Genomic DNA, 27826 nt, shown 5'->3' with positions numbered 1-27826 from the left:
ATGACATACCATCTCATTTCCACATTTGACATGTAGGGAGACAAACATTCAGGGTCAGTATTTTTGTTACAGTCACATCATTATTAAAGACTAGTTTGATGGCAATGGTCATTAAAGTATGGATCCAGAAGTAAGAAATCAACAGAAGACTCAAGCAGTAGAAGCAACACGAGGGTTTGAATTAAAAGAGTTATCTCCTACTCAAGGCACTTTCTCAGGAAATACCGCTTGCTGGCAGACTCGTCCTGCCTTCAGGATTCCTCCTGTCGCCCACACTTTCACATAGACACTTTCTCTCACACAGCTCTCTTGGTCCTGAGTCACTTTCACTAGTACCTTTTGAAGACCAACGTCAGTGTCCTCCTGCGAAACAAAATTGTCACCTGCTTCCCTAGAACTCTCTGTGCTTGGATGAATCACCACGCTCAACAATTCATTTCATAGTTTCATGTCTTTTTCTGGCTGTTTACCAATGTTAAACAGGACCTTTGGAAGAACAAGAATTGAGTTGTTGTTTTTTTTTTTTTTTCATTTTGCTTAACTTTCATTTTGTTCATGAAGGAGCATAATCTGGTGCCTGGGACATAAGAGGGAGAGTATTTAAGATGAAGAAATACATTAAATATGATCAGGATAAGAAGACAAAGGACAGACATTTAGCCCACTCACTGGTCAAGATACCCAAATCCTGCACTGGATTGACTAGGTTCAATTCCTAGCTCTAGTCCTTGTTTCCAGCTCTCTACTAACGAGACCTCCGGGGGACACGGCTATAGCTCACATGGCTCCGTACCTGACAACCGTGGCAAAGATGGGAGACTTGATTTCCCAGATTCTGTCGCTGAAATTTGAAGAACCAGTGGATAAGAGCAATCTGTCTCTCCTCATCTGTTCCTTTTCGTTCCACCACCGTTTTCTGCCTCTGAAATGAATAGCTTAAAAAATTGCTTGCAAACAAGAAAAAGAATACATTCCTATTCTCTTTGATGGGGAGTAGAAGAACATAAAGGAACCAAGGAATCAAGCTAGCTTCTCTAGTCCAGTTCTTTGTGACATGGTGCTAGGAGTGGATTGATGGGTGAAAGTTTTTGAACGACTAATTGGACCTCTTAATTACGCATTCTAAACTAAATCCATTACACTTAGAAATTTGCACTTCCTTATTAGTCCCCTACTTATCTCTAGCCTCATCTCCGGCTTCATTTCTTCTTCCCCTGGTGTTTCACAAACAGTGGCCTTTGACCATTTCTAGGTCAGCACAATCTTTTTCCTACCTGTGGCCTTTGCAAGACTGGCACTGTGTTAGCATCAAGCTATCATTTTTTCCAGAAGGACTTCAACAAGGATGGCAAATAAAAAGTGTCCTTCTCCCTAGTCCAAAACATTATAGTGCATTTAACTGTCCATATTCGTGTTATTGGCTTGTAGGATTGGTGATTTATTTGCTTTTCTTTCATCTCAGCACTGGCCTTTTAAGCCCCATGAGGATGAGTGCTTGATCTGATCACTTTTGAATTCTAGTGTCTGGCATAAGCCAAATGCTTACTTGCCACTTTGCTATGTAACATTAGCAGAATGAATGAATGAATGAATATGGAAATATCAGTTAATTTCATAGTTAACCTATAGTGGTTTCCCATATTTTGGGCACTATTCTAAGTGCTTCACATATGCTTCATACATTTAATCTTCATTATTCCAATTCTGCACATGAAAAACAGACACTGAAAATTTATGGTGAACAGTGTAGCACACAGATCAAATAAGATTTAGTATAATGCTAAGCTGCATAAAATGACAGAACCTGGTGTAACTTACCACCTAGCATATGATGTAACACCTGACATTCATCATTTCTTTGATCTTCGACCTTTTCCCCAGTGGAGGATTCTTACCCTTTGCTTCAGTATTTCAACCATACTTCGCACCTATTGTTTAATATGTCACCTGCAACACTTGATGCTTCGACCTGTTTCCACAAAGCCCTCTTCATAATTAGAAGAAAATTCATAGCAATTCTAAGTGAAAACTGTGTCTACCTGAATCCTTGAATACACTAACTCTGAAGGCAGAACCACTGCCTTTTTTGCTCTGCTTTTTTTGTGCCTCTCATAGCATTCAACACACGGTTGATTCTCAGAAAATGCTTGATCAACGAATTACTACCACTATTCAAACACTGAGAAATCATCAAAATTATTACTCCAAACCTAGAACTCCAAGTTTTCACAAATAAAACGAGCTTTTGGAATAATCACGCTTGAAATAACTAACCCAATTATAGAAAACATTTTTATTTTTATTATGAAATAATCAACTTAATTCAGCCTTGTATTTCATATTTTATTCATGCCAGAGATAGGCATGCTGCAAATATATATATTGCCCTGAGAAATGCACATATATTTGACTTTTCTCTAAGCACGTTATTACAACCATGATTACAGAATATTGGATTCCTTTTACATGTAAATAGCAGCTCATTTGGCTCCTCCTTCAGGTCACTCTGTAGCATACAACTGATATTCCTTTAGAAAAGCTCACAGTTGAGTGCTAGAATTTGGTTAAGCAGATAATCTGAAACACCAAATGTTTTCTGAAGTCTTATCTGAATAATTCAAACCTCTGGAGTCTACCACATTGGCCTGGAAATCTGAGATGCAGAAATGTTCTCACAATATTTTTTAGCACAATTTGTTTCAGGCTTTATCCAAAAATAATGTAAAAGAGATCTGTGGACACATTAGGGTCCAACCTTAGATTTTAAAAGGAGGGGGGGAACCTTTGAAAATTCAATTTGAAAATTATTCTGGCTTGCAGTAAAAATGACAGCAAAACCACAACAGTGAGTATGTTGGACATTCTTGTATTTCAATAGACTGTGGTGTGGTTCCCATTCAGATGAGAACAGGGCCCATTCAGTTTTCCCTGCCTCTGGCAAATTGACCTCAACTAAGAGGACTAGGAAATATGAAAAGATAAGAGTTCTGAGGAGGCAGCCTATAATAAGAAACACAATAACAGGAAATAGGTGGTGGTCACCCAGCATTAAAATGTGCCTTAAGTGTGAACTTGGAAAAAAAAAAAAAATGAAAACAAAGTGATGATTGAGAAGCCAAAAAGCAGAGCTCTCTCACTACGAAGGAAAATTTCACCTAGGCTTAGATTATGCAGAGTTTTCACTGTAACGAAACTTAAATCCATGTTCGAGGAGAGATTAAAAGAAAAAAAAAAAAGGTTAGGTACCACCTGGCCTTGACCTTAGAATCAAGTTTTTATGCATGAAGATAACAGTGCCAAAAGCATTTAAATTGTTTAACATATTAATGCAAAGTGGTCTTAGAATTCTGCAGAGAAAAAGCACAACTTAATTATCTTAACTACATTTGATATAATGAAATACTTGATTGAAGCAGACTGGAATTCCAGGAAGCTTTCTGAGATCCAGCCCCAGCTGCATGGTTTAGGAACATAATTCCAGACTAACTGCAGCATGAATAAAACCTTAGTACATGGAACCTGTAGCAGAAGAGAAACAGCATACCACTCCAGAGTCAATCTCCCGGAAGAGTCATTGTGTACGGTTATAGTATTATCCCACAGAGGCAGCAGTGTAGATTCCATATGGAGAAAATCTTTTCCATTTCCTTTTATTTTGTAAGCTAAAATGCTATCACCTGCCATGATCATCGACCTTTCTCATTGGGCTATTTCTGCCTTTGCATGATTCTCTACATTTAAAACCTATCCTCAATGAATTTCTGTCACCACCACAAAAAAAAAATTAAGAATGTAAAATTGATTTTTAAAGCAGAACCTGAAATCAATTAAATAAAAAAGGCAGAGAAGGAAGCATGAAATAACTCAGTAATGCTGCTAATAGCAGTGTTTTTATTTTCTTTTTTTCCTGATATTCCATATTCAAATCATAGCTATAGAGCTGTGTTTATCTATCTGATTTCTAAATAATTCCTTTTCCATAGTTTTCAAAAATAGTTTGGATGAAACCAAATACAGTTACAAAATGTGCATCTGTACAACTAGCTGGCCTGTTTGTGAAGTATGGTGCTCATTACTAATAGTAAAATTAGTAAAGATACTTGAAATCCGTTTAGAAATGTCAGGAATTATCTCACAAGGAGCAAGAACCTTATTTGGACTGAATCTGTCTACCAAAAAAAACAACAATAATAATAAATGAAAGAAAGAAAAGGAAGACTCAAAGGCCAGGCTGCTATTTGTGCATCTTAATGCACTCCTATCCCTGCACAGTTGGGTGGAGATGACTCGTTCTCTTCGCATTGAGGAGAACAAAGGAAAGTTAATAGGGAACAGTGCGGCAATGTTCTACCAGCTGCCTGCCTTTCTTTATCAGGAGCAGCAGAAGAAGTTAAAAGCTCACTTCATCACTGAACATACAGTTATGAATCCCACAGAAGAGTTCCTTGCCGTTCTCTCTCTCTCTCTCTGTATTCTTTTGAGTCACAGAGGGGTGAATGCAAGAATAAAAGACAACAAGTTATTGTATTAAAAAGGGGGAAATTTTCAGAGGAACGCTGCTTACATGGAATGCTGTTCCACATCTATAGACCCCTTCCATACACATAATGAACCTGTGGGTCTTGCTAAAGTCCAGGCTGCCATCTTGCCAAATCCATGGAAATGGGATATGCATCTGGGCCACACGTAGAAAACCATCAAGCCAGATTATACTAGCAGCCCTTCCAAGCCACAGGATGATGTAAGGCATCTACTACTTCCTGATTCCAACAACAGTTTGGGGATTCCCAGATAAGGAAACATGTCGTTACAGTCTTGTGGTGAAGACAGGAGTTTACGATGACATTACTAATCCATGGCAATCTTTGGACTTTCCCTCTGTTGGCAAGCCTTCCCGGACAGCCATGACTGGTCATCCTCACAAGAAGGAAGTGACTACTGCCTTCTTTGAACTTCTGAATTCACTGTGCTCCCTGGAGTTTATGCTGGTAAGCAAATTCAAGCAAAGGCATTCCCCCAAAAGGGAAGATGAGAGAAAATATGACGAAAAAAGCATAGGCAAATAGCAAGCAATTACATTCATTACAATTACAGTAAAATCTATGAAGAAGTACTGGATAAAGGGAAAACAGAGTTCATGTCTGTTCTCCCACACTTTCTACACTTTTCCAAACTTGATTATTTGCAGTGGACAATGTGTTTTTCTGTCTCTCTGATAGCTCTCCCTACTGTCTCTAGGCTAGATGGTACACTAGCCATGGGTGGGAAGTTGGCCTCAGACAGTGCTCAGCTGGCAGAGATCCTTGTCAACAGCCATTCAAAAATACAAGACTTTCACTGTGACTAACTGAATCAAATTAAAGAAAACATTTCCATTGTAAAGTGCAGAAGGAGATAATGTATAGCCAAATTCATTGTTATCTTTCTCCTGGGCAAGTTAGGGTTTTAAGGAGCAGAAATTCTGAACTGCCATCTGAAATGAATGGGAAAAGAAAATGCAAACAGAACTTTGAATTTCTTCGCTTTCTCTACCTCAGATAGCCAGGACCTATCATGGCCAACTCGCTGTTTAGCAAGGGTCATTAATGAGTTTTCAGAGATACAAAGATAACAATGGAATCCAAAGTTTTAAATTTTTCTGCAGAAGAAAACGAGGAGAATTTAGTTGAAGAAAAGCTGGGTATGTGGAGGAACGAGATTTAACACCTCCAGTTCTATGCTAAACGCTGAATATGAGCAGCAATGCTTTGCAAGAAACTCAATGAAAACAGGTTGTTTTAAACATGAATAGTTTTCCTAAAACAAAAACTTGCAAATGGCAGGTTGATTTTGTAGACTCACTACTGCAGTGGAAACAGGAACTGAGATGTCTCTGAATTCATCCTACAGTAACGTTCTTACTCCAGTGATAGCATCATTGGGTCTTCCACTTGGTCTGCATTCTTGCCCATTCTTGTTCCCCCATCAGAAAATGATCCTTGTGGGTACCATCCTTTCAGATTTCTGCAGGCTTATCTGATGAACATTGCTAAGATAGCAGTGACTAATGTGTCTCCCAGACAACTGATTTTCTTTCTAATAGGAATATGTAAGATTTTATCTCAGGAATGCCTATCAAATAACAGGCACTAGAAATGAAAGATTTGACCCTAAATGCCTCCTTACACCTTCTCAAATCATATCACACAGGCCAACACCTGCTCCAACTACAAAATGCTAGCTCTGACTACATCATCCACCAAAACTCCGCATCGACTTTTTCAGGTTCATGCCAAGCATATTGGCAAAGTCCCAAACACTACCTTAAATCCCTGAGCCATCCTCCAGCTGTTAGAAATAATGCTTTTCTTCTCCTGCAGCATAAAGAAGATTCAGTATCGGAATCACTGACACTGAATATTCAAATTTCATGCAAATCAACTAAATTTATTCTGTGCTTTGCTTCTTCATCAAAAAGCATGACAACAACCACAAGAATTTTCCATAATTCTGCCTACAAAGCTCTCCAGAAATAGAGTATCTATTAAGCTGGCTTTCTGAATGTAATATTAGAAAGATCAAGTCTTTTTAAAATCACAACGAGAATGAAGTTGCAGTGTTTGGTATTGTCAGGGCAGAACTCCAGACTCCCCACAGGGCTTAGCCCTGTAGTAATAGTTGTTCTCCTTTTCCAACTTGGCTCAAAACTATGAAGACCTTTGCTGAACACATAATGTTTATCGGTTTTCTCCCCCACTGTTATTCATGATTGAAACTGCTCTGGAAAGCAGGTGTGGGAAATGAAATATTATTGAAATATAAGGTGATGATAACCATTAGATTTCAAGCTACATTTTATAACCAGGACTTAAATCATTTAAACTTCATATAATGTCAGAGACCTTTTTTCCCCCCTTAAGAGACAAAGAAAACACCTGTTTTATTATTTACTGGATCCAAATAGAGGGAAGCAGAGGAAATTCTCTTTGGCAGCAAGGATTAGTGGTTGTGTATTTTAATGGTGGAATGTAAGTATCACTTGTAAATCCTGAATGGCAATACGACAATTTGTCTTTTCTCTGCCATCTGTTACATTTTGTCTCTCCCACTCTTGTTTTCTTTCTTGCTCCCTCTCCAATTCTCTCTTCCTCTTTGTCTTTCCCCTCTCTTTCAATTCCATGTTCCCTCCCTGCTTGACTTTCCTCTCTGTGTGCCCAGAAGAGAAATTAGAATATGTTTCAGTCCTAAGTTAACTTGTTCATGCATCAAATAGAATATACAGTGCTTCTATGACATTGTCCCATTACTTATTAAATAAAATTAGGAGAAAAAGCTAAGAGATCCTAGAATATTTGTGCAACATGAAGACAGACCTTGAGGCATCAATTTCCTTCCTGCTGAGGCCAAAGAACATGAATGCCGAGAAGAAAAACTGAGATCAAGAAAGTCAGAGATTTCCTCAAAGTAAAAATATGGTTAATTTGCCTTAAAGTGATACTCTCTAAAAGACAATGAATATTATATTAGCATGGTGATACTGCGCATCAAGAAACTGATTCTAGAAATCCCAGACACATTTGTGATGGTAACTACAGGGGCTAATTACTATGTATTTGTTTTTCTTCATGGAGCCTTAGATTATTGCAATAAGAGAGATCTCAATGATTTTCAAATCATGCTCTAACAAAATTGCAAACCCTAGAAATTGAAATACACTGAATACACAGAAGATAAATAATACTAAATTGTGTATTTTTACCCAAATAAATCCCTATCAAAGTAATCCAATCAAATTTGTGTTTCAGTTAAAAATTATGTGCTGCAAACCCTGTACCTTTCATTCTTCTATGCCATCCTCCTTGTGTTGATAATGAATTAGTACTTATTAAGTGATTACTATTAAACCAATGTAAATGTACCCAACAACTTACCTAAATTGCTAAGAGTAGAATTAATAATCCATATTGAATATGTTTTCCTTGGTTACATCTCACATTGTCACAATGCCAATGCAGTTATTAGCAAACAATTGATTTTAGTGACTCTTGGAAAATCTGTGTTAAAAAAAACCGTTGTCAGAATTTTCTTCAGATTTAAGTTAAGCACTTTAGTATGCCAGGAACTGCGGGTACATCATGATTTCCTCACAGATTATTTTTTAAAAGTTTATTCATGCAAGACACATTAGCTTTAAATGGTGCTCAAATATCTTGCATTAGCATAACCTAGTCCATAGTTTATATTACATGAAAGTAATAGGAAATTAAAACAATAGCAAATATAAATTGGAGCCTAACTGGAACAAGTGACTGATCAGGCATACACTTTGCCAAGGTTATTATCATTACTCATGGATTGCGTATGTTGGACAGAAAAGTTTATAGAGAAAAGAAAACGTTACACTTTACTTCTAAACCCAATCTTCCAATTTAAATTACTTACTATTAAATATACCAACGTTGACCTCATGTCGTGCCAAGAAGTTTCAATTGTGCCATTAAACTTACAAGCAGATGAATTGACCAGTCCTGGTTGAGGTAGTCATGGAAGGGATGAGTACACAGAGAAGTAGAGCATTTCATGAGAAAATAAATAAATAAATAAATAACAGAAGCTTTAAGGTTGGGAGAGAGCATGAAATTAAAAAGCAGCTTGATTGAACTGCTTGACAGAACAGCTGTGTTGGGGTGGGGGTGTTGGGGGGGAAGGCTGATCTTAAAGCTCAGGTCAAGGAGCCACATCTGTGGGAGCTCTGAATACTATGTAGGAATTACATGAACTTTGTTTTCGGGATAATGAGGTCATGAAAAAGATTTAAGCAAGAAAGAACGATGACCACATCTGCAGGTGGATATTTCTGGAAACTGAATAAGAAATGATTTGTCTTGATTACAAGGCCCATAGGAACAGTTATGAGAGAGAACAGCCCATAGGAACAGTTATGAGAGAGAACAGCTCAACAAAAGTAAGGTAGAAGGACATGTTAGGAACTGATGTGAAGGAACTGATGTGAAGTGCCATAAAGACATATACCTGATAGAATCTCAGATTATCTGAACCTAAGGACATCAAAGAAAGAAGATTCAAGGATAATATTCCATTGTATTTCTCAGGCTACCAGGCATATGTTGTTGTCATTCAGCAAAATAGTGGACAAAGGAACACATCATATTTTTTCAGTAGGAACTTAATCATGCAACTTAAAAAAGAAGTGTAATAAATTAGAAAGGACATTTGACACCATTAGAAAATAGAAAAAGGGGTTGGAGAAATCAAGTTTTTGTTGTTAGCGTAGAAAACACAGCTAAATCAAACATCATTATAATCATTAATTATAACAAATTCCGTAAGAACAAACATTAATTCTTAATAAATATCATTTACCTCATCTTTACTTTTTTGCTTATTTCTAGTCAATAATTGTCACTGGATATGTTGACATTGTATATTATCCCATAGTAACTTAAATGCCAACATAATTACATACTCATATAGGAAGAGAAACATCACAAATTTTGGAATGTAAAGCATTCTAAAGAGTTAAAAATACTCAAGAACCATAAACAATGTGGTCAGCAGATTTCTTGTTTGGATCTTTAAACCTGTGGAGTCTTTTTGCTTCAGTATTTAATAGCATGTTAAAGACTGAAGAGACAGAGGCTCTGTTGAGTGACATACCAGAACAAACCCACTCCTGTGGACTTTAGTCCTTACTAACATATATATGCCAGTTCCTCATCCAAGGGGTATAATTGCAAGACACGACTCCGTCACCCCGCTATGAATACTTGAAACCAAGAATAGTGTTGTATAAATACTACGATTTTTTTTTCATTACATAGATACCTATGTTAAACTTTAACCTTTTAACGTCAAGAAAGCATTTTATAAACTCTGTTTGGCATAACAGAATGCTACTATCACCACTTTTGTGCTTGGGGGTCATGATTAACTAAAATAAAGATTACTTAAATGCAAGCTGTGCAGTACTCAGTCCATCTGATGACTGATATGGCTGCTAAGTGAACAGAGTGGGCAGTATAGATAATGTAGACCCATTTGAAAAGCAACGAATCACATCTTGGATGGGACAGAGCAGGACAGTACAAGATTTCATCACTATACTCAGAAAAACATGAATTTCAAACTTAGAAAATATGTATTTCTGGAAAACAGAAACCATAGAAATTAAAGCTATGGCTAGGGGAGACTACTTTGAATCAAACAATACTAAGAAGAAAATACAAGGAATGGAAGCCTTTTGAGTATCTACGATTTACATGTAAAGCACATCTCTCTTGGAATTAAGAGAAGAAGGAGTTCCTTGTTTTCTGGAGAACTTCCACCTATTCACTGATGCTAAAATATTAGAAATATGTATGGCACTTACATAGCACGTTATAACAGTATTTAACGATGTTTTTGTTATATAACAAAGATGTTTCTCCAGAAAGTAAGATGAGGAAAGAGACTGGATTCCTTCCATTTAGCTGGTAATAACAGGTCTCCAACGACAGATACCAGCAAATACGCTCTGAAAGAACTGATCAAGAAACATCTTTGGACAGAAGGGATGTAATGCCAAGGATTTTTGATTATTTTCATAGTCCATCTTGGCTTCTAGAACAAACAAGGATGGCTTATCATCAACAGAAATTTGTTTCTTGCAGTTTCAGAAGCCAAAAACTTCAAAAATGAGAGTAGATGAATTTCTTCAGGATAATATCATAAAGCCAGTTCCATTCCAGGAGCGTGTGGGTAAGGCCTGGGATTGTGCATTTTGGAGAAGCACCCCCCCCCCAAACAATATAGCAGAGCTGCTGTGGAACACACTGAGAGAGCCAGGTTGAAGCCAGGGAAGGGGACATTTTCTTTCATTTTCCCTAGGTTTCCTCCCATTTCCCAGCTCCTTTTCAGTTCTGAGAGCCACAATCAGTAAAAGCTAAGCCTCACGATAGTCTGGACACAGAAAAGCTTTTGAGAAGGAGGAATGAGATTGACTTCAAAGTGATACCCAAAGGGAGAATGGTTTTTAAAGAACAAAGTGCTCTTTGAGACTAACATAAAAACATCTATAAACATTTCAGTCAAATGGTCTGCCTGGCAAAAAAAAAAAAAAAACCTACCAAATTCTTTCAGAAGAAAACCTCAGGTTTCGACCTAATCCTCTTACATGTCCATGGAGTCCGTTTGAGAATATCATGAGGAAAGTTCAAACCTGAATTGCACCGTGTTCCCAAAACTCATTGTTTTACACCCTCTCGTTGCTCTTCTGAGTGCACAATGTGTGAGAAGGGAATTCTTCAACTGTATGATCTCTTAAGCTTAATTTAGGCAGGGAACGTGTCAGGATGATACATCGTTACAACTGAACAAATTCTTCACCACTGCTTTTTCCAAATAAGGATGAATCTCAAGAACATGCAATTCACATAGTTTCCTTTGGGAGGCAATGGCAGACTTGTTGCCACAAAAGTCATGCACATTGGGCTATACTTTTCTCCAAATATATCATTAACATCAATATTGCATGGATAGCTGCTGCGTTACTAGAAAGTCAGCAAGCAGTGAAACAATAAAATATGAAGGTAAACAATTTAATCTAGATCAAAAATTTCCTCAAGCAAGATAAAGATCTGATGTTCTATTCAGTTTGCTGATACCTTAAATGAGCTATTACGAAAAAGTGAGTTGCAAACAAAGCTATTGCAGATTTCAACTGGGCTCACAAATTTTGAGAGGTTTTTAACTGTTGCTTCATGAGCTTATCAAATCTATATTGTTAACAGAGGGACAATTACATAGGTATCTCTGTATGTTGGTCTTTTCTCTGTGCATGAAGACTATTCAAAACTCAGAAGAATAGCAGGAAATACTGATCGATTTAACATTTGGTGTCTGGGAATCCAGACATACTTAGTAATCACTCCTATGTACCTTAATGTTTGAGCAAGCATTAGAAGGTGTTTACTTTTTCAGTCAAGTAATTAGGAATCTATTACATTTGGGAATTTTAGAAATGAGAAATTAAGAATCATTTTCTTTGCAAGTAGTTATAAAAGGCAGATAGTTGACAGCTGTTGATTAAAAAATGCATAATGAAGTTTTTCCCCTTCTTCCAAAAGCAGCATTTATCTCAAAGGGATACCACAGTCAACAAGAGCAAAGAATGCTAAATGATAGACTTTGAATCTGATACATTTGCAGTTAATGCTTTAAAAAAATAACATGCAAACCAACAAAAGCAATTATAGCCACATATCCATAAAACTATTGGATAGTCTTTTTTAGTAAAAGAGAAAATCTATATGCTCTAAAGAAAAACCACAATATTATATAGTCTTAAAAGTCACAAAGACAGAGAGCTTCTGCCCTCTGGTTCACAACCCACATGCCATTCTTGTCTGGTGCTAGGCCAGGTTAAATCCAGGATCCATCTCGATCATCCATGTGGGTGGCTAGAATCCAACCCCTGGAGCCATCTCTGCTGTCTTTCAGCGGCTATATTATATGGAAGTTGAACCACTTACTGAATTCAGGCTCCAATGTGGAATATACACTTTGTCTTAAACAATGGGCCACATGCACAGCCCATAAATCTACACTTTCTAATGTTAGATGGTGCCCCACATCATTGTCATATACTAAAAATCATCACATTGTCTAGTTCAAGTGCTTATTTTCAGACATCGCTATTTGTAGAGAAAATATAAAAATGAAAACGATGTATCAGCATCATGGTGCAGTGAGTTAAGCTACTGACTGCAAAACCAACAATCCCATATGGGCACAAGTTCAAGTGTAGCTGCTCCATTTCTCATCCAGCACCTAAGGCACCTAAGAAATCAGCAAAAAACAGATCAAGTGCTTGGGCCCCTACATCTATGCGGGAAATCTGGGAGAAACTCCTGCCTCTGGCTTTGACTCTCCTTCTGCATGGCTTTCTAAGTATTCAAAAACAGAGAATGCAAAATAACCCGATGCCTAAATTTGGAGTGACACAACACTAGTACTACACCCTCTTACTGAGAGTAAGTCGCAAATCCAGGGAAGATTCAAAGGCAAGACAGATAAATTTCACCAGATGACACAATGAGGTACTATCTCACATTGTAAAGAGTCATGCATCCAGGACTAAGAGGAATAACTACATTCATCTACAGAAACAATCACCGTCTGACTGACTACATCATTGATCTAATTCTTCACCCCTCACTCATGCAATCCTTTGTCCACAGAACATTGCAGTGCTTTTCACTGTAAAATTTTATCTATTTTTCTAACCGTTGAGTCCAGATTGGCCTAGTGATTTTTGCTTGTTTGTTTGATCAGTGAGATATTAACAGATGAAGGCAAAGCAGAAACTTGAGAAAGCCCTGCATTATTTCACATGTCTTTTGTTCCTTTGCCACATCTGTAAGAATATTGCAGGACTATGAAAACATTAAAGAAAAGTTAGCCCCAATTATGCAAGCTGAGTATTGGATCAGCCAATATTCAGGGACTCCTAGACGTATGCTTCTGCAAAATCTATGATCAGTGTGAGGTGCCTAGGTGGCCATTCTGCTGCAGCAGCCTATTGGCTATTGCCGGAAAGGTCAGTGTGAGAGGCCTAGGTATGCATGGGTGAAAAAAGACACGTATGATCAGCTGGGTCCTGCCCAAGTCAGTTGGAATCTAAAGATGATTAAATACTCACTGTTAGAACACCACTGATGTCTTGGCATTGCTTGCTAGGCAGTATTTTGCAGGAATAGCTATGAACTTTGAGTAAGTCTAAAGCAAATAACAGATTGGGATATCCTGAAGGAACAACATCCCAGGCAACAGAAAAGGCAAATCTAAGAACTTGACTGCCAGAGTATGGTTGGTGTGTTTAAGGCAAGAGGACAAATGGAGACAAGTGTTCCAGAAGACAAGGTAACTCAAACAGCTGGTAAGTAAGAAATATCAGGCTGTGTATGCCAAGGCCCTGACTGAGTTGTTACTTTGGAACAATGGCATTCTTGTCTGGTGCTATTAACAAGTTACTATCAGGACAGTCTCTTAATTTTATTACATAAAAATACCTTTACTTATGTATTTTCATTTTACTTGAAAGTTGGAGGGAGGAGGGGGAAGAGGGAAGGAAAATAGAGTGAGAAAGGGAAAGGAAAGAGGAAGGGGGCAGAGCAAGAGGGGGATAGAGAGGGAGAGGAAAAAAAGGGGATAGAGAGGGAAGAGAGAGAAGGGGAGGGAGAGACGGGAAAAGGTATCTTCAGCATGCTGCTTCAGTCTCCAAATGCTTACAACAGGCAAGACTGAGTCAATGGGTGGCAGGAGCCTTATTCTCAGTCCTGGCATCCCACAGAAGTGGCAGGAACCAACCACTTGACCATCACCTGCTGCCTCCTGGGTGAGTGTCAGCAGGAAGCTATATTGCAAGCAGAGGAGCCAGGACTAGAACTCATCACTCCAAGTTGGGTTGCTGGCATCCCAAGCAGGGACTTACCTGCTGCCTCCAACACCCTCACCACTGACTTGTATTTTTAAAAATGCACGTTATCTGTGATGTGGAAAATAAAGTGCGTATGGGGGCTTTTCCAGCCTTTGGGAAAAGTGCCAAGAAAAGGTGAAAAATGATTTCTACTTTCATTATATCATAGCAGAATTGGTATCAATTGTGTGTATCATTAATGTAATGCCAAGAGGGTTTTTGGAAGGATGGAGTAGAAAAGAGCAAAGTCAGCTATTTGACTTAACCAGCTGAAAAGCAGAGTTGCCACGTACTGAGCTGGGGAAGAAGGTGAAAGAGAAAAATTTTGGCATGGGTAACAGGAGTTGTTAATGTTGTAGTAAGATTAAGTGAATAGATAGAGATATTAGGCAGTTGAATCCATGAAAGTATATCAAAGATTTCACAGAAAATTAAAGTCTACTTTAAAAAGGTTACTTTATATCAAAAAAAATTGAATCCATGCAAAAAATAAATCTTCAGAAATTTATGAAAATAGATATTATGAAAAAACAATTCAGGGATTTCAGGAGGAGTTGGAACAAAACTAACCTTACCCTTTGTAAGAGATTATTTATTTGTCTTTAAAAGTATGACAGGGAGGATGAGAAAGTGATCTTCCTTCTACTGACTCACTCCTCCAAATGATCACAACAGCAGGGGTGGGCAAGCTGAAGCAAGAGCTCGCATCCTGATTTCCCACATGCTTGGCAGGCGCCCGCGTGCTTGGGCCATCCTCTGCTGCTTTCCCAGGCACACTGGCAGCAAGCTGGATGGGAAGAAGCATATGAGGATTTGAGCTGACACAGACTGGTGATGTCAGCATTACAAAGAGTAGCTTAACACACTGTGCCACACACAACAGTGGCCTGTACATTTATTTCTTAATTCTATTCCCTAAGACACATGTTGAGGATTTTCTTGAGTAGATTTAAAGATGGAAGCTCTAAGGAAGAGGGGGCCTTCTCTCTAGCACAAACAGAATGTGTTGTCCATGGAAGTTTCTGTCTCTTGTTTTCAGGAAGAAACGCAGAAATTGCTTATCACTTGTTTTTAGCCCAAAATAATCCCACCAAAATTGCTTATTTTGAGATGCAATAGTTTGCTATCCTTCACTTGTAATTTTTGGTTTTGTTTTGCTTAATTTCATGGTGACATGTTGGCTCAATTTTCAATAGTTATTTTAAACAACTATTTTAAATTTTGCTGTCGTGCTGAACAAAATCTGAGTATCTGCCATCTTTACCAAGGAAAAGCCAACCTACAGTCCTCATCTCATGTTCTCCAATTTAGTTATAATTTGGGAAACTACTTATAATCTATAAGAAAGGGAGCTATCTTATTCATCTTCACCCACTTAGAGGAGAAAGATCTTTGCAAAAAGATACAAGCAAGAAAACTGAAGCAAAGAAGGTGGGAGAAAAATAAGGATGAAGGTGGGAAGGAAGGAAAGTTTCACTACATTCTTACTATCGTATCTGAAGTAGACGAAATGTCTTCCTTTTATACTATTTATATTGATCAATGAAAATGCATTAGAAGCAAAAAAAAGAAATTGCAGGTTTTTTGGGGGGGAACAAAAAAACTCCTAATTCCAAAACTTTCCTAACTCTCAATTCTCCCTGCTGGCTCCATCTTCAATTATATTAGGCCAGTTTCTATACTAAGAACAATCTATTAAAGCATTATCCATGAAAACATTGACATGTTCCAGGAAAATGAACTGCTCTTTTTTTGTGAGTGCTTAAATATTTAATTCAGTGCCCCAAAGCCTGGGAGGATTGTTTCAGGAAAATATTAAAACTTGAAACCAAGAACTTGCTTGGAATATTATTTATGTGCTGTAAAAGAATTTTCAAACCCTTTCTAAGGATACTTACATCAACAAATACTGATCAACTATGGTAACTGGGTACTAGACGCTGTCCATTGCCACCTGTTACTGATACAACATGCTGCCTCTCATTGACTTTCGCTGAAATAAATCTTACTATACAGTTATCAGGTTTAATAATAATCGGGCATTTCTTGAAAAATCCTTTCTGATGGTGCTCAGGACATGGTGGATTGGTAATTGGCAGAAATATTTATTACATCTGGTTTTCCATTTGTTTATCGTTTGTCCATAAAGATTATTTTAGCTGTTTTAGTGTTTTCAGTTATTGAAAAAAGAAAACTAATGACAGGTTATGTGATCCTAGAGAACATTTCTTTTAGAGAATATGGAAGGCGGTCTCTGATGTTATAACCAGCAGCAGCATCTTCACCAGGAGGTGGATAAGTGCAACACTAACAGTTGTGATTGTAAGAAAAAACTAGCAAAAAAAAAAAAAAAAAACCCTGAGAACTGCAAAGAATTCTTAGAACAGTCTAATAGCGGGGTGTAGAGGTCCAAGGGGGACCACATTATGGCCACCTAGTGTCCTTTATTAACTAAGAGAAGCTGATATATGTTGCTGTTCATGGGAATTTTAGCCTTAAGAACAGAGTTTTATTATGCTTAGGACTCACTCGGGAAACAAGCATCAATTTTTGGACTTTAAGGCCTGAGTTTGAGTATTAAGGGTCAAATAGTGTTTCTTTATAGGAGTCGTCTGATTTAGCCCTTTTAAAGAAGCAGTGATATACTAGGCTTGCAAGTACAAAGCTGACTCTTTGGGAGCAAGTCTTTCAAATTTTTATTTGTTGAATCTTAAAACTGTCCAAGACTACAAGGATTAATTGGTTAACAAATTTTTTTAAATAACTGGCTGCACTCAATTCTGAGACCAGCAGAAAGCAACCAGGATGTTCATCTTATTCGTCCTTATTTTTCCTTCATTCCTATATTATCAATGATTCCAATGAACAAATTACATTGTTATTTATTATAACTCCATATGGTGCATTATTTACACAGAAACTCATAGAAAGAAAAAAAAATTTTAAGCAATTTTAGAGAGAAAAAATAGTAGTTCATTTTGGTAAAGTTAACAGAAGGCAGAAAGAGACAAAAAAATCTGACACAATTAACATAGTGGTGATGGGACACTATATTCAATCAAAGAGCTGACAAAATCTTATGTTAGTTCAAAGTAGAACACCTGTGAAGTTTTGACCTAACTGATGTGCTCATTGATCTGATATTAAGAAACAGAAGGAGAATGTCATGGCAGCATTAGATGCAGCTACCAAGGAGGAATGCAGTGGAAATGAAAAAATTATCATGAGGAAAAAAAATAGATAAGCCATATCAGAAGATTAGTGATGGCTTCCTTTGCATAATTCTTTGAGGCCAACCGAAGGGATTTGATTGTATGTTCTGGATCTCTCTTAAGAAAGATGGATTAAGAGAGTTTTAAAGCTCTAAAAATGTAATTATGTAGGCAATAACTAATTATTCCAATGAGGTAGAAAAATGAGAGATAAATGAAGATTTAAATGAGTTCCATAGAGTGTTCTGAGTGAATTAAGATGGTAATAGATGTGTACAGCAGCAGGAGGAGACAGCACATAGGCAAGGACTTGGCTTGAGTTAACATGAAGGTAAATTCTTGAGTCAGCTTAGAGCTTATACTAACAAATGCTAAGGAAAAACCAACCAAACAAACAAGACTTTGAAAGGCCCTGTTTGAGGTGGGTGCTTTAATGTTAACAGACAATGGGAATAAATAGCAAGACTTCCTCTATTTTCATTTTAATTCACTGGTTCTCTCACTTTAAAAATGACATTCAGGTTTAAAAGGGAAAAAAAAGTTAATCAACTTTCTCAAGCAATGCGTGTTAAACCATTAGGTTGAAGAATACTGCAGAACCTATTACCTATAGATTACTTACCAACAGGAAAAAGGAAAATAAGCCTATATATTGAAGAGATCTAATGGTAGCATCTCAGCAAAGGAATCATTATTTTCACTGTGAAACAGCATATCTTTATGTTTAATAATATTATACAATATAAAGTATCCTCATTAAGAATGTTCAGCCTGATTCTAAATAAAGTTTTACATACAATTTCCAATTGACGGAAATAGCTGGAATGGAATAAATCTATCAGACACACCTCAAACTTAGGATAATTCTTTATCTCCCACAAAATAAGTGTAACAAATTTATTTAGAAGTAGAAGAGAAAATATTATGGATCAAAGGAGTCATAAAAATAAAAAAAATATCAAATAAGCACTATTTGAATACTTATTTTTAAAGATGTCTTAGAATCAGGATAGCCAACTAGGAAACTCTAGCGGTCATTTCTTCCGCTAAGGCAGATGTTCAACTGGAAAGAGCGCTTTTAATCAATTAGTTTGAAGCTGTAAAACCCAACTGGACACTTAGAACAACTGCAGAAGGGCTTGATTAACAGACTGCTGGCCTTTCCTAAACGAGTGGCGTGTGCAAATCGACTGCTGCCCCCACTTCCTTGGCCACTCTGCAGCTATTTGAGCAATTTTTAAAACGGAACAGTGAGGACTTGGTCCTCAAAACACTTTGTGTAATGCATTTCATTGTTCTGCCAGCATTCTGAGAAATCAACAAATATGCTTGCCCTGTTTTCAGATCTCTTACAGGCAGTGATTTCCATTGGAAGAGGTGACTAAAGAGAGAATAATCTTTTCTTTCCTCCTTTTTGGAGCCTCACCATAGAGGTGATATCTGTTGGGTCACTTGTGGGCTACAGATAGTCCACTAGAATAGAAACTTGAGTAACAGGTACAACAATTTTGAGTAACAGGTACAACAAGGAATACACCAGTGCAAAAATAGTTTGGAAAAAAAAATCACTAAAGATACACTTTAACCCCCCAAAAGCAAACGTAAGCATGGCTAAGGAATGGGAGAGTCTTGTACCCAGAGTTCTCATCTGACAGTACTTGTCAGGTTCTCTGCAAAGAGATGGGAGAATTAGTCAAGGATATTAAATAAATTGTCTTAAATATGCCCAATCAGTTAAAAAAAAACAATAACAATTGAATCCAGAGAATAAAACAAATGATGAAAATGGCAATATAAATAAAGAGCTAAATTTAAAAAAAATCAAACTCAATTCCAGAGTTGAAAAGAACAATAACCTGAAAAAAATAAGCAAAGGATTCAACAGCAGATTTTATCAAACGGATAAACAAAATGTGATGGGTCACAACTATACAGTAAAGTAGTGTAGTCTTAGACCATACTATAACTGGAAGAACTTTGAAAAATTATGGCACCCAAACTACTCCACAAAGAAATTATTAGAATTCTTAAGAGAGCTTAGGAAAGTTATATTAAATCAAATCAACACACAAAAATCAATAGCATCTATATGTACCAATAATATCATGGCCAAGAAAGAGCTTGTAAGACAAGAACTATATCTACAATAATTACAAAAATACTTTAAATGCCATGGAATAAACTTAACCAAGAAGGTGAAAACTCTCCTCAGTGAAAATTACAAGGTGCTAAAGAGGCAAACAGAAAAAGACACAAAAAATGGAAAACTCTTTCACATTCACAAATTGAAAGAATTTATATCCAGAGTACCCACAGTGATTTACGGATTCAAGGAAATTCCAATTAAAATGACTAGGACATTCTCAGAGAACAACTGCGCTGCATTTCATATGGACATACAAGCTATCCTGAAGAGCTAAAGAAATCTTAAATAACAAAAATAAAGGCAGAGGCATCACAATACCAGATTTCACGATATATTGCAGAACAACCTGGTATGGACCCAGAAATAGACATGTAGATAAATGGAAAAGACTAGGAATCGCAGAAAGTGATCCCCATATCTACAATCAGCTAATCTTTGACAAATGAGCTAAAATCACTCTCAGAAAAAGTCAGTCTGTTCAACAATTGATGTTGGGAAAACTGGCTCTTTCTCTGCATGCAGAAGTATGAGAAGACATCCCCACCTCAAACCATATCAAAACATCAACTCACAATGGATCAAGTATCTAAATCTACAACCTGACACTATCAAATTACCAAAAGAAAGCACTGAGGAAAACCTGGAAAGCATTGGCACAGGAAAAAGGCCTCTTCAGATATCTGAGACGAGCCAGCACAGTTGCTCAACAGACTAATTCTCCACCTGCAAGCACTGGCATCCCATATAGAGATCAATTTGTGTCCCAGCTGCTCCACTTCTGTTCCACCTTCCCTGTTTATGGCCTGGAAATGCAGCAGCAGATGGTACAAGTCATTGGGCACCCATGTGGGAGACTTGGGAGAAGCTCCTGGCTCCTGGCTTCAGATAGGCTCAGCTCCAACTGTCCTTGGAGATTTGAGGCATGAGCCAGCAGATGGAAGACATTCTCTTTCCACCTCTCCTTCTCTCTGTAAATCTGCCTTTCCAATAAAAAGAAATAAATCCTTAAAATATAAGGTCTGAGAAGTCCAGACAATAGAAGCAAAACCAGGCAAATGGGATCACATCAAGCTAGGAAGCTTCTGCACAGCACAGGACATACTCAACAAAGTTACTGGGAGAACATATTTGCAAGCTCTGCAGATGCAGAGTGATAAATAGGTGGTATCCAAAATATATGAGGACCTCAACAACAAAACAAACAACATGGTTTAAAAAAATAAGCACGGAACATAAGAGGAAATTTTCCAAGCATGAAATCCAAATTGCTAACAGGTACATAAAAAAAAAAGTTCAAGATCACCAGACATCAGCGAAATGCAAATAAAAAACCACAATGAGATTTTCCTCATCCCAGTTAGAGTGGCAAACATCCAAAAGTCAGAAAGCAATACTTTTGAGCGTGTAGAAAAAAGACAAATGAATACATTGTTGGTATGAATATAAACTAGTACAATCATAATAAAACACAATATTGGGATTTATCAGAAATCCTAAAGTAGATCCAGTCATCCCACTTCTAGGATTTTAACCAAAGGAGATGAAATCAGCATATGAAAGAATTATCTGTATCCTATATTTATAGCAGTTCAATTCACAATAGTTGAGATATGGAATCAATCATGTGTTTATCATCTGATGACTGGATAAAGAAAATATGGTTTATATGCACAATGGAAACAGGTAGATGCTAAGAAAAATCCTACCTGTGTACTGCTGTCCGGTGGCCAAAAGCAGAACACAGAGAAAGCCCAAAAACACCATATCCAGAGGTCAAAGGAAAAGCACATTGCAGACGGCAGAACAGTAACTTAAATCAAATGGCTGGCTTATCGTTAGGAGCAAGGGAAAGAGGAAAATGGCTCAATGTAACTGCACTGCTGAGAGTAGGAACTCTGCATCACAAGTTCTGAATTGTGCAAAAGTTTTAAAATTACCTAAAACCTAGAGTAAAATTTTTAAAAATAATAACAACACTTAAATAATCCAGCAAATTGAGAGAATTTGTTGCCAGCCTACCTGTCCTGCAAGATGTGCCAGAAGGTGTTGATCAGCCTGAGGGAGAGAATGTCACGGGGAACCTTGGGTGCAGATGCAAGTGAAATGAATGAAAAGAACAAGAAATGTAAGGATATGTAAGATTATCTTTTTCTTTTCATTTGTTTTCTAAAGTTTGCTTGCACAAAAGGAGACATCCGGAGAGGAGAAACCGTTTGAGTGACTCGGGTTGTGGACATTAATGTCAAAAGAACCATAGCTTTAAAAGGGAAAGAACAAAAAGCAACAAGACAACAACAGGGAAAAAGAAGAGTTTACTCTACATTTTTCCGTTAAAACATTATGGTTGAGGGTGGCTTCTCTCACAAATATTGTAAAAAATATATATATCATAAGACACAAAACAAAATGTAGCAAAACACCAAATTTAGAACTGATAGAGGATTAGTCATCAAATACAATTAAATGAATTTAAAAATTCATGTGCTACTTCAACAAATTTGGCGAGAAGGAATAGGTAGAAAGGGGTAAAATGGAGAAACATATTCTAGGGAAGATAAAGACGATGTACAGAGGCAGGCGAACGCATTGACAATGAAAAATGCATATAGACTCATACAGCTGAAATGTAGGTGCTAACACGGAGCTTTGCAACCTGATTCTTACAGGTAGGAAAGTCCCAATCCCTCAGGGTGTCACAGGATATCACTGAGTTGGTTTCATGCAGTTTCGGGCTAAGTGAATGGATGGTATTTATTACAGTCATTCCATCCTCAGACCGGCATTGCAGCACAGTGAATTAAGCCGCCACCTGTGAGGATGGCATTTCTCACTGGCATTGGTTCAAGTTTTGGCAGCTCCACTTCTGATCTAACTCCCTGCTAATGAATTTGGGAAGAAGAGGAAGATCACACAAGTACCTAAGCTCCTGCCACTCACGTGGGAGACCTAAATGGAGTTCCGGGATCCTGACCTTGGCCTGGTCCAGTGCTGGCCATCGCAGCCGTTTAGAGAAGGGACAGGTACATGAACAATCTCTCCTCTTCCCTTCCCCTCCTACGCCTAACTCCTCCCCTCTACTCTTCTGTTTTATTTTCTACTCTCTCCTCTCTCTCTAATTCTGCCTTTCAAATAAATAAGTAGGTAGATAGATGGATAATAGGTAGATAAATCTTTTTCTAAATTGCTTTCTTAGAGGTCACTGTATACCAGTAAGTCTCTCAAATGAGAAAAAAATTAATGACAAATGTTATCCCTTAAGATGACTTCTGTCATCTTGGATGAGATGCTTACTTTTCAAAAAAGATTTTCATTTTATTTTTATTGGAAAGTCAGATATACAGAGAGGAGAAGAAACAGAAAGGAAGATCTTCTGTCCGATGATTCACTACCTTAGCAGCTGCAACGGCCGGAGCTGAGCCAATCTGAAGCCAGGAGCCAGGAGTCTCCTCTGGGTCTCACATGCGAGTGCAGGGTCTCAAGGCTTTGAGCCATCCTCCACTGCTTTCTCAGGCCACAAGCAGGGAGCTGGTTGGAAAGCAGGGTCACTATATGGGATCCCAGCATGTGCAAGGCGAGGACTTCAGTCACTAGGCTATCATGCCAGGCCCCAATCACTTAATTTTGAAGAACCAGATTTTTCATCTTAATAATGCAGGTACTGATATTTCTCAGATTTGATAAAATAAAAAATTCAAATATTCTAAGATAATATCAACTATATAGCACCTCTTCAATGTAGCTTCTTTATGTGGCATGAGACCTTACTCTGAGTTTATTCAATCAGATTTCCCTCAAATGAAATTATATGTAGGTTGATTCTTTACATGAAATCTTACGTGTTATTAGACTATTCCCCCAGTTTGTTTACTTCTTCATACTTTGCATTGCCTTATTCTTGGGTCTTAAGTCACTCACCAACCAAAATTTAAAAAAAAAAAAAAGATAATCCTTCATCAAGGGCCAGTTTATTTTTTCTTTGAGTCACTTCTACCTTGTCCACCTCTATCTTTTGGATATTTGCACTCTGCTTCTATCAACCCTATTATATTATCAAGGAATATACTTTAACTGTTAAATTTTAATTTACCAAAATACATACTTTCTTGGAGCTGGTGCTGTGGCGTTATGGATGAAGTCTTTGCCTGCTGGGGGCAGCATACCATATAGGCACCAATTTAAAAGCCGGCAGTTCCATTTCCAATCCAGCTCTCTAGTAAGGTGCTTGGGAACATAGCAGAGGGTGATCCAAGGAGTAGAGCCTTGTAAATCATGTGAGAGATCTGTAAGGAGCTCCTGGCCCCCGGTTTCAGCCTGGCCCAGCCCCGGTCACTGAAGATAGTAGCAAACAAAAGATGTTTCTCTATCTGACCTCTATCTGTGTAATTCTACCTTTCAAATGACTAAAATAAAACTTAAAAAAAAAAAAAAGCACACCCTTCACTAATTCCTTTGCAATCCAACTTTTCCTTGTTCAACTTACTTTCTTTTTTTTTTTTTTTAAGATTTATTTTTATTATTTTTTTATTGGAAAGGCGGATATACAGAGAGGAGAGACAGAGAGGAAGATCTTCCGTCTGATGATTCACTCCCCAAGTGAGCGCAACGGGCCGATGCTATGCCGATCCGAAGCCAGGAGCCTCTTCCGGGTCTCCCACGCGGTTGCAGGTTCCCAAAGCTTTGGGCCGTCCTCGACTGCTTTCCCGGGCCACAGGCAGGGAGCTGGAAGGGAAGCGGGGTTGCCGGGATTAGAACCGGCGCCCATATGGGATCCCGGGCGTGCAAGGCGAGGACCTTAACCACTTGCGCCACCGCGCCGGGCCCCCTTTTTTTTTTTTTAAGATTTATTTTATTTTTATTGGAAAGGTGGATATAGAGAGGAGAGACAGAGAGGAAGATCTTCTGTCTGATGGTTCACTCCCCAAGTGAGCACAACGGACGATGCTATGCCAATCCGAAGCCAGGAGCCTCTTCCGGGTCTCCCATGTGGGTGCAGGGTCCCAAAGCTTTGGGCAGTCCTCAACTGCTTTCCCAGGCCACAGGCAGGGAGCTGGATGGGAAGAGGGGCTGCCGGGATAGAACCGGCACCCATATGGGATCCCGGGCGTGCAAGGTGAGGACCTTAACCACTGTGCCACCGCGCCAGGCCCAACTTACTTTCTTTTTGTAAGCATGCTCAGAAAAATTACACATTTACCTATAACCTCCATAATTTCAGTGCTATTCAGTATATACTATGCCATTTTTGAAGTTTTGTTACAGGACCTTGGACTAATAATTATTCAAAGAAATTCTGCCAGACTTCTTGTGGGTAAGGACTCCTGAGCTTTTTCTTTCTTATGATTCCTTCTGATAAGTTCCACACCTGTACGGTAACATCAGGGTTACAGATCCCAGACCTCATCTCCATTGCTTCCCATTGTATCCATGGCCTCAGGAGCTGTACCAAGTACCATGTCACCATGTCATGCACTTCCATGCATACACAATGATATATTCTGAAATCATCTTCTTTAAAATACCTTCTAAAAATAAATAAATAAAATACCTCCTAATCTCGGCACTTCTGTGTTCCTATTACTGTTGCTTTGGATTTCTTCATGATTGTAAGATCTTCCATATTTTCTTTTTTCTGTAGAGATCCAGTCCTGGTCTTCATTCCATTCTTTATTCAATCTGCAAACCACATCCCATTACTTCCAATATACATACATGCAACTCAGGAGTGAGCCATAGAATTTTGCTGTAATCAAATATACTTTGAATCATATTATTCAATGGGATAAACTGCTGTTCTTCACCTACCAAGAACTGCTTGTCTTTTAAATTTTACTGCTGCAAGAAAACTCCTATTTAGCTGTAAGCAGGATATTTTTGAAGCTGTACCTCTAACAGAATAACAAATTATATGCCCATCATGTCAGAAGAAAATGTTAAAATGAATTGTTTTTTGAAGCTCCTTTCTTGAGAGAGAGAGAGATTTGTTCATTTGAAAATCAAAGTTAGAAAACAGAGATCTCATGTACTGGTTCACTGCCAAGATGACCAAAACAACCAGAGCTGAGCCAGGCTGCAGCGGGACCCAGGAACTTCATCCAGGTGTCCTATAATGGTGGCAAGGGCCCAGATATTTGGGCCATGTTCTGTGAGGATCTGGGTCTAGAGCAGAGCAGCTGGAGCAAGAAATGGTGCCCATAGATAATGTCTGCATGGCACCATTGGCATTAACCCCATGCCACAATGCCAGCTTAGTTTTCTATTTAAAGCTCTTGAGAACTGTTCAGTGTTACATAATATATTCAACCTCTAGTCTTTCCTTTTTTGACTTAGACTATCTGTAAATTAGACCAAAGAGAGTATTAAGTTATATCCGTGAACTTACTTTAAAGACTTTTGGAAACTAATAAGGAGCTGGTTTTGAACGGTGCACAGAAACACTGAACTAGGTTCTGCTAAAAAGATCTGATAAATTAATTAAAGCCGATTTGAGGATTATGAAACCCCAAGACTACTCAATTTCACAAACAGCTTAAAATAAAATAAAATATAGTCTAACCTTTAAAGCTTAGAAATCTCAGTTTTCAGCATGATTTGGATCAAAGATACAGCTTTTTCTTCATTTAAATAATCAAAATTAAGACTTGACTTCCTGTAAGCCTTTCATGTATGCTTAACATAATCTGCATTTGATCTTTGGGTTTTATGAAATGTTATAGCATTCAAAGGTGAAAATATAGCTTATTTTTGCTCTAAAGAAATAAATGAAATTAGACTCTCTGTGTCAGTTTTCTTATTTGCAAAATGTTATCTAGCTCATAATTTGAGTAAATTAATGAGTTAAAACCTTTAGATCAATACCTAATACAGAGAAAGTAGACCCAAAAATGTTAATAGGAATGGAACAATTCTATCTGATTTCACACATTAAAGAATTGAAATAGGGACAAGAATCACACACTTGGGATTTCAGTTTTACTATCAGGAAAATTACTCTTTAATAAAATACTTTAGGGCCAAATGTTGACACTGCCATTTGTTGATTATGTGACCTTGAGCATGACATTTAATCTAAGTTTCATTTTCATCATAGGTTAAAAAAAAAAATGGTGCTTATTTTATAGGATTGTTGTGGTGGTTGAATGAGATAGTACCTGTGCGTTATCATCCATGGAAACTGGTAAATAGTAGATTTTTAATAAATAATACAGCACAATCATCCTTATTGCCAAGTATCAGAAAGGTGTCAACAGCATGACCAATTGCTTTTAATACGGTACCCATTTGATACTTCTAGCAATAAGTTTTTAAACTCTTCCTTAAGTTTTATGTGAGTCACATACTCACAGACTTAGTAAATAGTGCCCAGAAAGTTCATCTTGCTGAAACAGTAACGGTTTGACTTTTTTTTAATTTTATTGGAAGGGCAAATCCACAGAGAAAAGGAGAAAAAGAAAGATTTTTCATCCACTGGTTTGTTCCCCAGTTGGCTGCAACAAACTGAACTAAGCCAATCCAAGGCCAGGAGCCAAGGACTTTGGGCCATCCTCTGCTGCTTTCCCATGCCATAAGCAGACAACTGGATGGGAAATAGAGCAGCCGGGACATGAACAGGCACCCACATGGCTCCCAGCAGCTGGAGGTGGATGATTAGCCAGTTGAACCATTGTGCCAGGCCCAACCTATGACTATTAAGAAATTGTCTGATGTAATAAGTAGACTTGGGGGGGGGACATATGGATCAAACCACCATCTGCAATGCCAACACTCCATAACGGCACTGGTTTGAGTCTAGCTGCTCCACTTCTGATCCAGTTTCCTGATTACAACCTGAGAAAACAGCAGCAAATTGTCCAAGTCTTTGGTCCCCTGCATCCATATGCGAGACTGAATAAGGCTCCAGGCTCCTGGCTCCTGGCTTTGGCCTGACTCAGGCCTGGTCATTGTGGACATTTGGGGTGTGAATCAGCAGATGGAAAATTTCTCTCTCCTTCTCTAACTATGCCCTTAAAATAAATC

The sequence above is a fragment of the Ochotona curzoniae genome, unplaced genomic scaffold (genome assembly GCF_017591425.1).
Source record: "Ochotona curzoniae isolate NIBS_2020 unplaced genomic scaffold, NIBS_Ocur_1.0 scaffold_4505, whole genome shotgun sequence".
Taxonomy (NCBI): domain Eukaryota; kingdom Metazoa; phylum Chordata; class Mammalia; order Lagomorpha; family Ochotonidae; genus Ochotona; species Ochotona curzoniae.
Note: the sequence above shows the minus strand (reverse complement) of the source record.